Here is a 12519-nt window from a genome sequence, read left to right as displayed (position 1 = left end):
TGTCTTCCTTTGATCCTTGCACATCTATTTATAGGCGAAATGGAGCGGTTATGGCTGACTCCCATAACTGTTGTACGGTTATGTCTCTTGGCGGAAACACTTCTTCAAAAATTAAAAACATCCACTTGCCTCCAAAACCGGCCTTTGTTTATTAGACCTCCAAGTGATATTGGCCCAATTCCTTCTATATTTCAACCAGTTCAGCCCAAAAACCTTTTGCTTACTCTAAAACCCATTTACTCAGTCAAAGTAAAGAAGGTCAAATAAAAATTCAAAAATCTGATTTTTGGGTGTAACAAGGTATTTCAAAAGGAGGAAAGTTCTAGGGTGTTACACGTCATAATAAGAATCAAGTAGAGGCCAATACGAGTAAAATTGTCTTCTTGATTCAATTTCATACCTTTATCCCCGAACCTCCAATCGTGTTTCGTGACCATAAGGAGTGAGAAATCTCATGGATTGTGATGCGTGAATGGGGTGTAAATTTCATGGATAAAAAATCGTAGTTTCGTTTATCCCTTTCATTAAAATCCATGAACGGTTTACAAGTTCCTTAAAAACATGTAGGCAATTCCTTAATTTATCCTTTGTACCTATCGTTATTACAATCAAAATCCAACTTCCTACGATTGTTAAACATATTCATGTATGCTAAAGTACCTACTACCCCGTCAGGCAACTTTGTCTGAATGAGGTGGATAGTGTGACATGATTTTAAGCGATCTTTAACAAGTCTTAACTTTATCGTTTCTCATCAAAATTTGGCGTGTAACCTATTATTGGAAAGCTCTTCAGTCTAGTTTCCAATTGAATTAGAATCATATTATTATCATTTGCAGGTTTAATTTGGTACATTTTTCACAAACATCTAAACAATAGAATCATACATGTTGCAAGCACATTCGGGAGCTTAGATCAAGTTTCGAACAACAAGTGCTTCATGGTTAAAATGCTAGGAAATTAGGGTAAATTTAATATAAAAATTAAAATATAAGCACATCTGACTCCTTTACACTAGACTTTTTGATATTCCTCAAGAAATACAAACAACAATGAGTTATCAAGCACATTACTTCACCCCATAAATCAAAGTTTTAGCTTAAACTTAGTTAGATTAAAAAATGATCAAGTGCCTAAGGGCTGAACCATGTTTGTCCTTTTTTCTTATTTCCTTCCTTATTTCTCCATACTACTTCATTGCTTCCTACTCTTTTTCATGTTTAAAAACCTAACTCTTTTTCATGACAAATTCTCCATGGAATTCTAAATTCTTCACCAAAATTCATCAAATTTCTTCTTCCATCTCACTTTCTACGTCATTCTTCACATTTCTTCCATAATTTCCATCCCCAAAACACACGCTACCAACTTATGAATTCACTTTTGCCACCACCACATCCATTAACCTCCTCCTTCACCACCGTCCAGACCACCACCATACCCTCCTTTAATTCGAAGAAAGCTTCTTATGCACCACCTTTCAATCAAGACCACCTTTGAAATAGAGAAACGAGAGGAGATAGAACCATCACATTTATGGGCAATTTTTTTTAAAGAAATCAAAAAGGTTGAAAATTGAATTTGGCTGGAACCTCCTACCTCCATAGTCTTAGTTTTGAAAAATATTGTGCATTTCAACAATGGCGGCAATAGCAGAAATCAAGGCGGAGGTCAGAAAATTTTGAATTTACGTATAAGATTAGTTTTAATTACAATATCATTTTATATTTTTGGGAATTTATTTAAAAAGTTGGTAAAAAGTTTAAATTAAAATTTGGATTGTCAAATGGTTTTTTTTATGAAAAAGGTTTATACATACTCCTATTTAATTAAGCTCATGTCCATAAAAACAAGTTCAATCCATTTTATTCAAGTATTTGCGCCCAAACACTTCATAGTTTATTACCCATTAATATCATGAGGCCCAAATCTTAAGTTATTAATTACGCACAAAACCACAAATCTTAAGTTATCATGAGGATTGGGAAAGGACGGTTCTAATGGAATTAATTCATTAATAATCCTATGAGATTATTTTATTATTACTCAATTACATGACTTGTTAGTATGAATTGAGTAAAGGTTGGTTAAGCCATATTGGCTAAGTGGGTTGACTATGTTCAATATTTTGGTTATTGTGGAAATAATGGAATTAAGATCGATTTGTGATGTGATTATTATTGTCCAAAAATAGAAATAAAAGTGGATATGATTATATGACTTATTTATATGGTTGAATTAAATGAGTTAGTTATATATTAACCTGTAAACTGTAAAGTACAAGTGGATAAGCAATAAAACTCTAGAAAAAGATGTAATTTTAGAGTATTGACAATTATGGGTTGAGGTACATGATGACCACTATGACCATCTGAGGCTCATTTGATCAGTGTGCCCTCTTTTTCTTTTGATATTTTTATTTTATAAAGAGACTTAGATGGGTCCTAGACTAATTAATTTTGTGAGAATGGAGTCGTGCCCATTCTTGCAGTTGATGCTGGTTATTGGGTAGGGTAACCCTATTGGATCAAGGGTAAGTTAAAGGGTTTTTAATGGACAGGGCTTTTAATGGATATTACAATAATGGGTAGAGTCAATATATGGCTAAAATGTTTGTCCAATTTAATAGACAAAAAACTGTAAGAAAAATGACATAGATATTTTCATACTCATATTACATTTTTTAAACTAGGCTAGAATCCGTACAATGCACAATTTATATAAAACCTATTTTTGTAATTTGTACTTTTTAAAAAAATCTGCCTATTATACATGAATATAATAAAAGTTATGCACCTTATACAAAAATATTTTTAATTTTAAAATTTTAGATTTTCTTCAAAATTATGATATAGTATTTATTCAACGTCGCCTAGAGGTGTCAAAATCTAACCCCACTCAAAAAACCGACCTGAACCGGCAATGATCTATATCCGACTCGTACCCGAAGAATAGGAGAAAACAGTGACATGTAACCTGAACCGAAACAGACGCGACATTAATTGATAATTGAATATACCTGATACAGAATGACTTGAACCCAAACCTGTAATCAACTTGATATTAGCTGAAAATCGATTTAACCCGACTTGATTATGATCCAAACCCGATTAGTACTTGACTTATTTAGAACCTAAAATCGATTATAACCTGTCAGAACTTGTTACCGACCCAAATGGATATTGATTGACAATCGATTAGACCCGGCCTCTGAACTTAAAATAACACTCAACTTGATTAAATTTTTAAATAATAAACACCTAACATAACCTACTACTTACTTGAATCATAGTGATCAATTTAGTGACCCATGATCCGATTTTATCCAACTCGTTAAACCTACTTATATTGACCCGTATTGATATTTTTTTAACTCAAAATTAACGTGGATTTCAATTTTTAATTTAAAGTTAATTTTAAAATTTTATAAAATTTATCATAAATAGAAGTAGTGGAATATTATTCTTTTTATTTGACCTATTTACTTCTATATTTGTAATATACCTGATTTTAAAAATGAATCGATCGAACTGACTAAAATCTAACCCGAGTCATAAAAATGACCCGACTTGAAGTTCATCGGACCGAAATTTACCTGCTTAAAACTTGTCTATAACCCGACTTGACACTAACTGAACCCAAAACATTACTTGACCCAAAATTGACTCGAATCAAACCCGAACTGCAACCGAAAACATATAAAACCCATCATAATCTTAATCGAACTTGACTCAACACAACCAAAACCCGACTTGTAAGTCCGAAAAAACCGAAATGATCCGACTTGAAACCTGGCATGACCTGACATGAACATGACTTGAATAATCGATTTGACACCTCTAACGTCCCCTAAAACATATTTCAATGTACAAGATCATTTATTAGTATGCTTTTAAAAATTATTTCAATTACCTAGGATAAATTGATAGGTTGTAGTTGTAATGAAGAAGGTTCTAATTTTCAAATTTCAAAAATGTAAAAAGCTATTTTTGGTTTTTTTTTTAAAAAAAAAACTTAAATCCTATATGGCTAAATTAGTAGTTTTTTATCTGATGATTGAAATTACACTCTCAAATCTCATTGGTTAGTTTTTTATCTTATACGATAATTGATTTTATAATTTTAAAATTAAATGTAATTTTTTTTCTATTTAAATGTTTGACATAAATTTGACATATATGTTTAAAGAGGATATTGTTTTTTTATTGCATTATAAGTTTTAAATTTTTTTTTTCTTATGGAAATACCATCTCATTCATTAGATATTAAGATAAGATCATTGATCAAAGGATAATTTTTATTTTTTAAATAATTTAAATCCTAATATCAAAATTTAATTTTTATTTTTTTAAATAATTTAAATCCTAAAATCTAAAGATAATTGTTAGTTCTGTAAAAAATTATAATTTAGTTTTTAAAATAATTTAATCCTAATAAATCACTATTCTTTGTTTTTACCTACGTGGAAAATTTCTTAAATATCATTCGTCACTTTTGCTTAGGTGGCGAGTGAATTTTTTAATTCTAAAATAAAATACAAATTTAAATTTTCATTGGTCGAAATAATACCTTTGCTTATGTGGCGCCGCGAATGCTCCTGAAAAAATGTCACTTTATTTATATACTACTACGTGCCCCGGGCGTTGCCCCGGATACCCATTTTTAATAGTGTACTTATTTCTGGGCATGTTATGTATTATTATAATGATTATAAGTATAATAATAGCAATAATAATTATTATTATTAGTAGTGTTTATATTTTTTTTTAAAATGTTATATACAAAAGAGAGTAGAAACACTACCTATATTCTTTTTTCACATTTATTATTTTTTTCTGTTTTTGTAAGTTGCACTATATTCACTTGGTCTACTACGACCAATGATAGTACAATATATATATATATATATATATATATATATATATATATATATATATATATATATATAATATATATATATATATATATATATATGTGTATATATATATATATATACATATATATATATATATATACATATATATATATATATATATATATATATATTTAAGATAATGTTTATCATAGTTCTATGTCGACATATGTGCTAAATTTTAATGGGACACTAAAAGTAATTATTTTTTTTAACACGTAAAATCAAAAGATTATATTATTGGCCTAATTGAACTATTTGTATTATATGGCTAGTAAAAAGGCTACGGAGGATTTGTAAAATCCGTAAAGTTTTAAGACCTTGCTAACATTTATCAGAATTCACTTCAAGATTCCCTTGTATTGTACATTTTCTGTTGTAACATAATTTTAGTAGTTTTTTTATATTACTTCTTTAATTTTATTAACAAAATCACAAACATACACAAACTATTACAACCAATATGAAGAATACTTGATTCAAAAGCTTTAATGGTAAAGCAATGGTAGACTATAAAAAATTAATGATACATGACCATATTAATAGTTATAGTTACGTGGTTATTCTTATAGGAGTAAAATTATATTGTTAATTGGATATTAATATTAATTATAATATGGTGTATTGCTATAAGTAAAATTCAATTGTTAATAAAATAAATAATTTTTTTTCCAAAGAATTATAAATTATCTTACGTATACTTTTTTATCCTAAACAAATCTATCCAATCTAATATATATAAATAAAGTAGGTATTTTTAAAGAGCATTTAGCGCGCCACATAAGCAAAGGTATGCTTTCGACCAATTAAAAATTAGATTTCTATTTTATTTTAGAATTAAAAAATTCACTTGCCACCTAAACAAAAGTGACGAATGAGATTTAAGAATTTTGCCACGTAAGTAAAAACAACGAATAGTGTTTTATTAGGATTTAATTTATTTAAAAAACTAAAAATTATCTTTTAGAAAAAAAATCATCTTTAGATATAGGATTTATATATCTACCGTTATAAGATAAATTTTGATAGTATTTATGATAAGAAATAAAAATCATTCATTAATTAGGATTGAATTACCATTAAAAATTGACGCATCATACGACACCAATAAAATTTCGTATCAATCTAAAACCAAATCAAGCGAATTTTGTGTCAGTTTTATTAGGTTATCAATGGTTGGGTAATTCTTACCTTAATTTTTCAAATCCATGTTTAAGTGTATATTTGTGATTATTGCTTACGCTGTGCTTATTTGGGATACTTAATGATTATATGTTTATGTTTTGTTGACTAAATTTTGTTTTTACATGCAGATCTAATTTAACCATAGAATTAAATTCGAGCAAAATGATTGAAAATTAAATCAAAGTACGAGTTTCTCGCCTGATGTTCCTACCGGATGAGGAGGTATTATATCTTTATATATCGTTTACATTTATTAAAATTTTCAATAAACCTTTTTAGTTTTTATTAATTAATTTTATGATTATATATATTGATTTATTTTATAAAACTATATAGATTAATTTTGTATAAATTTTATTTTTGCTAACCTGTTCTATTTATCCACTTTTATTAGATGAAAGAGATATGAGTGTGAACAAAGTTGGTGATTCTATCGAAATGGAAGATAAATAGTATACATTTTGTTCATATGTTTATCTATATATATTTTTTTAATGTTCTTATCAAAATATTTATTAGGGAAATAAATTACTTAAAATTAATAAATAATTATCCTTAACAAAAACAATAGCAATTTAATCAAATATATTATGAGTATGATCTAATTACAAAAATTATATTTTGTGTGATTTTATGTATAAAAAACCGTGGGATATTAGGATTTAAATTATTACAAAAACAAAAATTATCTTATAAAATTAATGGTTCAAATATCCAATTAATAAGATGTTTTTTCATAAAAAAAATTAAAAAAAATTTATAACGTAATAAGAAAAACTTTACTTTCCTTAAACATTCATGTGAAATTTATGTTTAAAAATTTGAATAGACAAATAATCTCTCAAAGATCAAGATATCCCAAGAAATATAAAAAATGATATTTAGATTTGAGAGTTTAATTTCAAGTGTAAAAAACAATGAATAATAATTTAGAATTTAAATTATTTTTATAAAAAAAATTATCTTTTCACATTAAAGATTTTATCCTAATATGTAATCAATGAATATCATATTTACAATTTTTTTTTGGAAAGATATCATATTATTGTCATATGACTTACAACAACGAATAAAATACAAAACAACAATAAATATATTCGTATCAAAAATTACATTATTAAAAATTATACTTTTTTAATAGGAAATAACATATTAATTAAATTATTATGTGTTTTTTTTTTAAATTACTAAATAGTAAAATAAATCAAATAATTATAAAAAATAACTTAGAGTATATTGGAAAATATTTTTTCTTGAGATTTATGTATGAAATCGTGCATCGCACGGGCTTTCATCTAGTCTAATCTAATGTGGCATCTAATCTAATCACAGTATTATCTATTTGTCGCCTACATGGCTTGACACTTGAAATGCCAAGTGTCGTTGTCTCGTGGCCTGACTGCGAGATCGACTTTATTTATTAGTGATATGATATGATACTTCGTATATATGTTACGTATTATAATATATATCTTACTATCACAAACCACATAATAAAGCACAAAGATACACAAAAATATTACAATCGAATATGAGAAATACCTAATTCAAAAGTTTTGATGGTAAATCAATGGTAGACTAAAAAAAATTAATGATACATAGCCATTTTTATAATTATAATTACGTGGTTATTTGTATAGGACTAAAATTCTATTGTTCATTGGATATTCATATTAATTATAATATGTGGTATGTCGCTATAAGTTAAATTCTATTGTAAATAAAAAGATAAATTTTTTTTCTAAAGAATTATAAATTATTTTATGTATCCTTTTTTTTATCCTAAACAAATATATCCAATCTAATCACAATAATATCTATTTGTCGCCTACATGGCTCGACACTTGGCGAAAAAATTGGAATGCATGTCAAGTTCACTATCTTGTGGTCTGGCTGTGTGACTGGCTTTATTTATTAGTGATATGATATTAGATAGATTGGTTAGCCATCAATTAATGAAATAAGGTCATTAGGTAAAACTTGTCAAAGTTGGGAGTCACTTTGTAAAATGTTTTATAGCCTTGCAACCAAATAGAAAACTTGGAGGCCACCATGTAGAATTTCCCTTATTTTTATTATTTTATAGAGCAGAAATGAATTGATGGGTTTACTATTTATGTGGTCAAACTAATAAAACTTTGACTGAATTTTGTTTAATATTTAAGGAAAAAAAATTATCATGTGGGTTATTGTTAGATTTATGGCAATTTGTATTTTCATAATATTAAACTTTCATAAATTTTACTTATACGAAACTAAACATTGATATTAATGGTTAAATCTATCTATACTACTACCTCCGTTACATATTAGTTGCAACTTTGGAATATTTTATCTCTCACAATTAATACCCAAAGTTGCAACTAATATGTAACAGAGGTAGTAATATATTAAAGGAAAAATTGACCAAAATAATCCCAACTTTGCCTCATTCGCTCAAAATATATAATCCAAACATTGGATTATATTTTAATAATCCGAACTTTAATATGAAATTACTTTAAATAGAGCCAACCGGTTATTTAACTTGCTATAATAAGTTACCTGACATGTGTCAGCATGTGACTGCTTAAAGAAAATAAAAAATTAAAATATTGTTTTTTGAAACCAATAAAAAATAATTAATTACTTAATTAAAATATCCATCACCAGCCAAACCATCACCCTTCCCGCTCAGTAAAGGCCACTCGCACCAAACCCGCCGGCGACAGACCACACCAACGCCAAGCCTCCACCACCTCCAACGCCGGCCAACCTTAGCATTGGAACGCCTAGAATTAGCAAGATTTGCTGCTCATCCATGAACCCTTTTCATGATGGTGCGAAGCTTGTCATAAAAGAGGACAAGAAAGTGGAGAGTTTGGAAGACGCTAGCTAGGGTGGTGTTCCGTTAGCTGCTGCTCGTCTTCGCTGATTAAGAGTGTAGTAAATGAAGGTTTGGGAAAGGGCCGCGGGATGGAGGGGAAGGGATGGGGTTTCGAGGGTTAGGGTTTGGCTTGGTGGTCGCGCGGCGGGGGAAGGGGGAAGGTCGGGGTAAGGGGGACGGTGGAGGTGGGGAAGCTGGGCGCCGGCGTGGCCCTGCGGGTGGGGCGTGAGTGGGGGGCGGGGATGGCTTAGGCTGATGGTGGTGGGTATTATTTTTTTTTATTATTTTTTTAAAATTAGTTAGTGTTATTTTCCAATTATTTTTAGAAATTTTAGTTTTAAAATAGTTAGTTAATTGTAATTTGTAATTAATTATGTTTTCTTAAAAAAAATTAAAATTAAATATTTTTTAACCAATCACGTGGTGACGCGTATAAATTAAACATACAAATAAAAAAAATTACCTATTGAACCAATTACAAGTTACTTGGGTCCATTAAAAGTAAATTCACATCAAAGCTCGGATTATTAAAAAATAATCCAAAGTTGGGATTATTCTAGGCAATTTTTCTTATATTAAAAGGTGTTCCTTAAAAAGGTCATGTGCCACATAGACCCCTTTTATGTCACGTCACCTACTCAACCTCTCATTATGCCACATCACCAATTAATGAACCTTACTTCATATTAAAAGATGAGGATAAGGAGATTTGAACACCCAACCTCTTATAAGAAGGATGGTTATTAAAAGGTGTTCCTTAAAAAGGTCTATTTGAACAATATTATGAGCATGAAAATAAATGTATATAATTGCAAATTACAATGTCTAATTAAAAAAAAAAAAAAAAAAAGACACCATAGATGTCAAATACTTTTTAATCACAAGATCTAATTAAAGTAGCAACCCGTTACAATGTCCGAGCTATACACTAGTTGATACATTGAAAATAGGACAAAAACGCAAATGAGAAGGTTAAAAAAGAACAATGGGAGTATGTTAAAAACATGAGGGTAAACCAAAAACACAAATAGGAAGATATATTTGTGCATAATGAGTTCATCTCACCCAATGCAAAATGAGTTCTTCTCACCCAGGCCAATACTTTGTAAATCCAAAAATGGTCAAACTCAAGAAACTTCTCACCCAGGCCAATACTTTGTAAATCCAAAAATGGTCAAACTCAAGAAACTTCTCACCCAGGCCAATACTTTGTAAATCCAAAAATGGTCAAACTCCAGAAACCCAAACATAATCAAATCCATTTCGACGTTATTGGGCCCGTTAGGTTGAGTGACAGGTTTTTTTTTTTTTTTTTTCCTAAAAAAAAGTCCCAAATGACATTTACTAGATAAAACCCCTGCGATACACGTTTTGTTTTTATTTTAAAAAAATATATTTATAAAATACATTATATAATTTAAATCGTTTGTTTTAGATTTGAATTTTTTATTATAAAATAAATTGTAAATTTCTTTTCTCTTTAGAAAACATTTGTAATAAAAAAAATTTATTTTTATAATTAATTTAAACTAGGTTAGAATCCGTACGATGCACGATTTATATAAAACCTATTTTTGTAATTTGTAAATTTTAAAAAAAAATCTAGCTATTATACATGAATATAATAAGAATTATGCACCTTTGTACAAAAATATTTGTAATTTTAAAATTTTAGATTTTCATCAAAATTATGATATAGTATTTATTCAACGTAGCCTAATACATATTTCAATGTATGAGGTCATTTATTAGTATGCTATTTAAATTTGTTTCAATTGTCTAGGAAAAAATTGATAGGTTGGAGTTGTAATGTAGAAGGTTCTAATTTTGAAATTTCAAAATGTTAAATATGGTAGCTTAAAAAAAAGCAAAATAAAATAAAATAAAACATGACATCATCCATGCATTTAGGCGGGAAAGTTTTTTAAGAGAATGACACATGAACAGTGATGTCATCAGCATACTCTATATTAGTAATAGCTAATCGATCTCATGAGATTGATTTAGTGACCTCTCCCTCTCCATTTAGTCAAATACTAAATTGATAAATAAAATAAAATCATCCGAAAATCATTTTGTTCCTCTAAATTTAGGATAAAAAGTCAATTTCTAATACCATGCAAGCCCACAAATGCTTCAAAATACTTAATTCTTAAAAAAAAAAAAAGACAATTTCAGAATCAGATTTTAGGATAGGTCAAATTTGTTTAATTTTTTTTTTTTTCAGTGTACAATACTTTAATGGTGGAGGTTGACAGAGATAGTAATTTAAAGGGAGAAAATTAAATACAAGAAGAAGAAACTAAGACAATCACTTGATATGTTAAAAAAAAGTAACTGAAAAAGCAAACGAAGGAAAATAATGGCGAAAACTTTTTGAAATAATCCCTTTAATGATGGAGGTTGAAAAGTGATGTTTAAGGGAAAGCAATCAATAATGGAAGAGAAGACTAAATAGTCAAGTGAGATGGAAAATCAAGTAGGATGGAATTAAATAAAAATATATTAAATTATGTATAAAAAGCATTAATAATATTGAACGAAAATTCCACTTTTTGATGAAATCTGAGTTTTGTTGGTGACATTTATGCTATTATTATTTGTACCCAAGTGCATAGTTTGTAATGTGGAGTGCACCATCGAAAGGTTGTGCTGTTGCACACACCTTTGTCATAGTTAGTGCTGTTGCGGCCAATTTTACCTAAAAACAATTGTAAAATTCTTTTTTCACGGGCTAAATCCCTTATTTTCCTATTTGTGTGGCGCTCGAAAATCACCTAACTACCTTATATTTATCTTATTCACATTTGAACGTTTTGTTTTCAATCCAAATTCGTATTCATAATTTTTTTCAAATCATGCGCTCCGTATATTTTGATGATAAATTTTAGTTTAATGAAATTATTCATACCTTTTCCAGATTATTTTATCATTCTTTTTTGATCTAATCCAAATTCCTTTTTTTTTCAATCTAGATACTATCTATTTTTTTTTTTTACAATTTTATAATCTTACGCGGCACGTTAAAAATATATATATAATCATATATGACGTTCTAAATCTAAAAAAAAACTCCCCTTTATATACTACCTCCGTTTTTTTGGTTTACACATTTTGACTTTAGCACTATTCACACACACCCCTTTGACCGTGTTTTGTGCATTATACGTAATAGAAAAAAATATAGTCATGTGAGATCTTGTTAGATTCGTCACGATATATATTTTCAAAATATCAAATTTTAATAATTTTTGCTTATCAGTAATTAAAGATATGAATGGTTGAAGTTGTGCATTGGCAAACGTGACTAAAGAAATGTGTCAACTAAAATGAAACGGGGGAAGTATATAAGTAGTATATTAGATTTCATTGATTAAAGTCATACGACATCTACAATTGTCAATTAATGACAAAGTAAATAGATTGAACAATATTAAATAAGAATTAATAAGCAAAGAACTAAGAATCCAAATACAAAGATATAATAATTCGATACATTCTCGATTTTTTGTCTCATTCGTCGTCGCTTTGTAATTTTGGGAGAGCGAAAATTTTT

Source organism: Chenopodium quinoa, unplaced genomic scaffold (genome assembly GCF_001683475.1).
Source record: "Chenopodium quinoa cultivar QQ74 unplaced genomic scaffold, ASM168347v1, whole genome shotgun sequence".
NCBI lineage: Eukaryota > Viridiplantae > Streptophyta > Magnoliopsida > Caryophyllales > Amaranthaceae > Chenopodium > Chenopodium quinoa.
Note: the sequence above shows the minus strand (reverse complement) of the source record.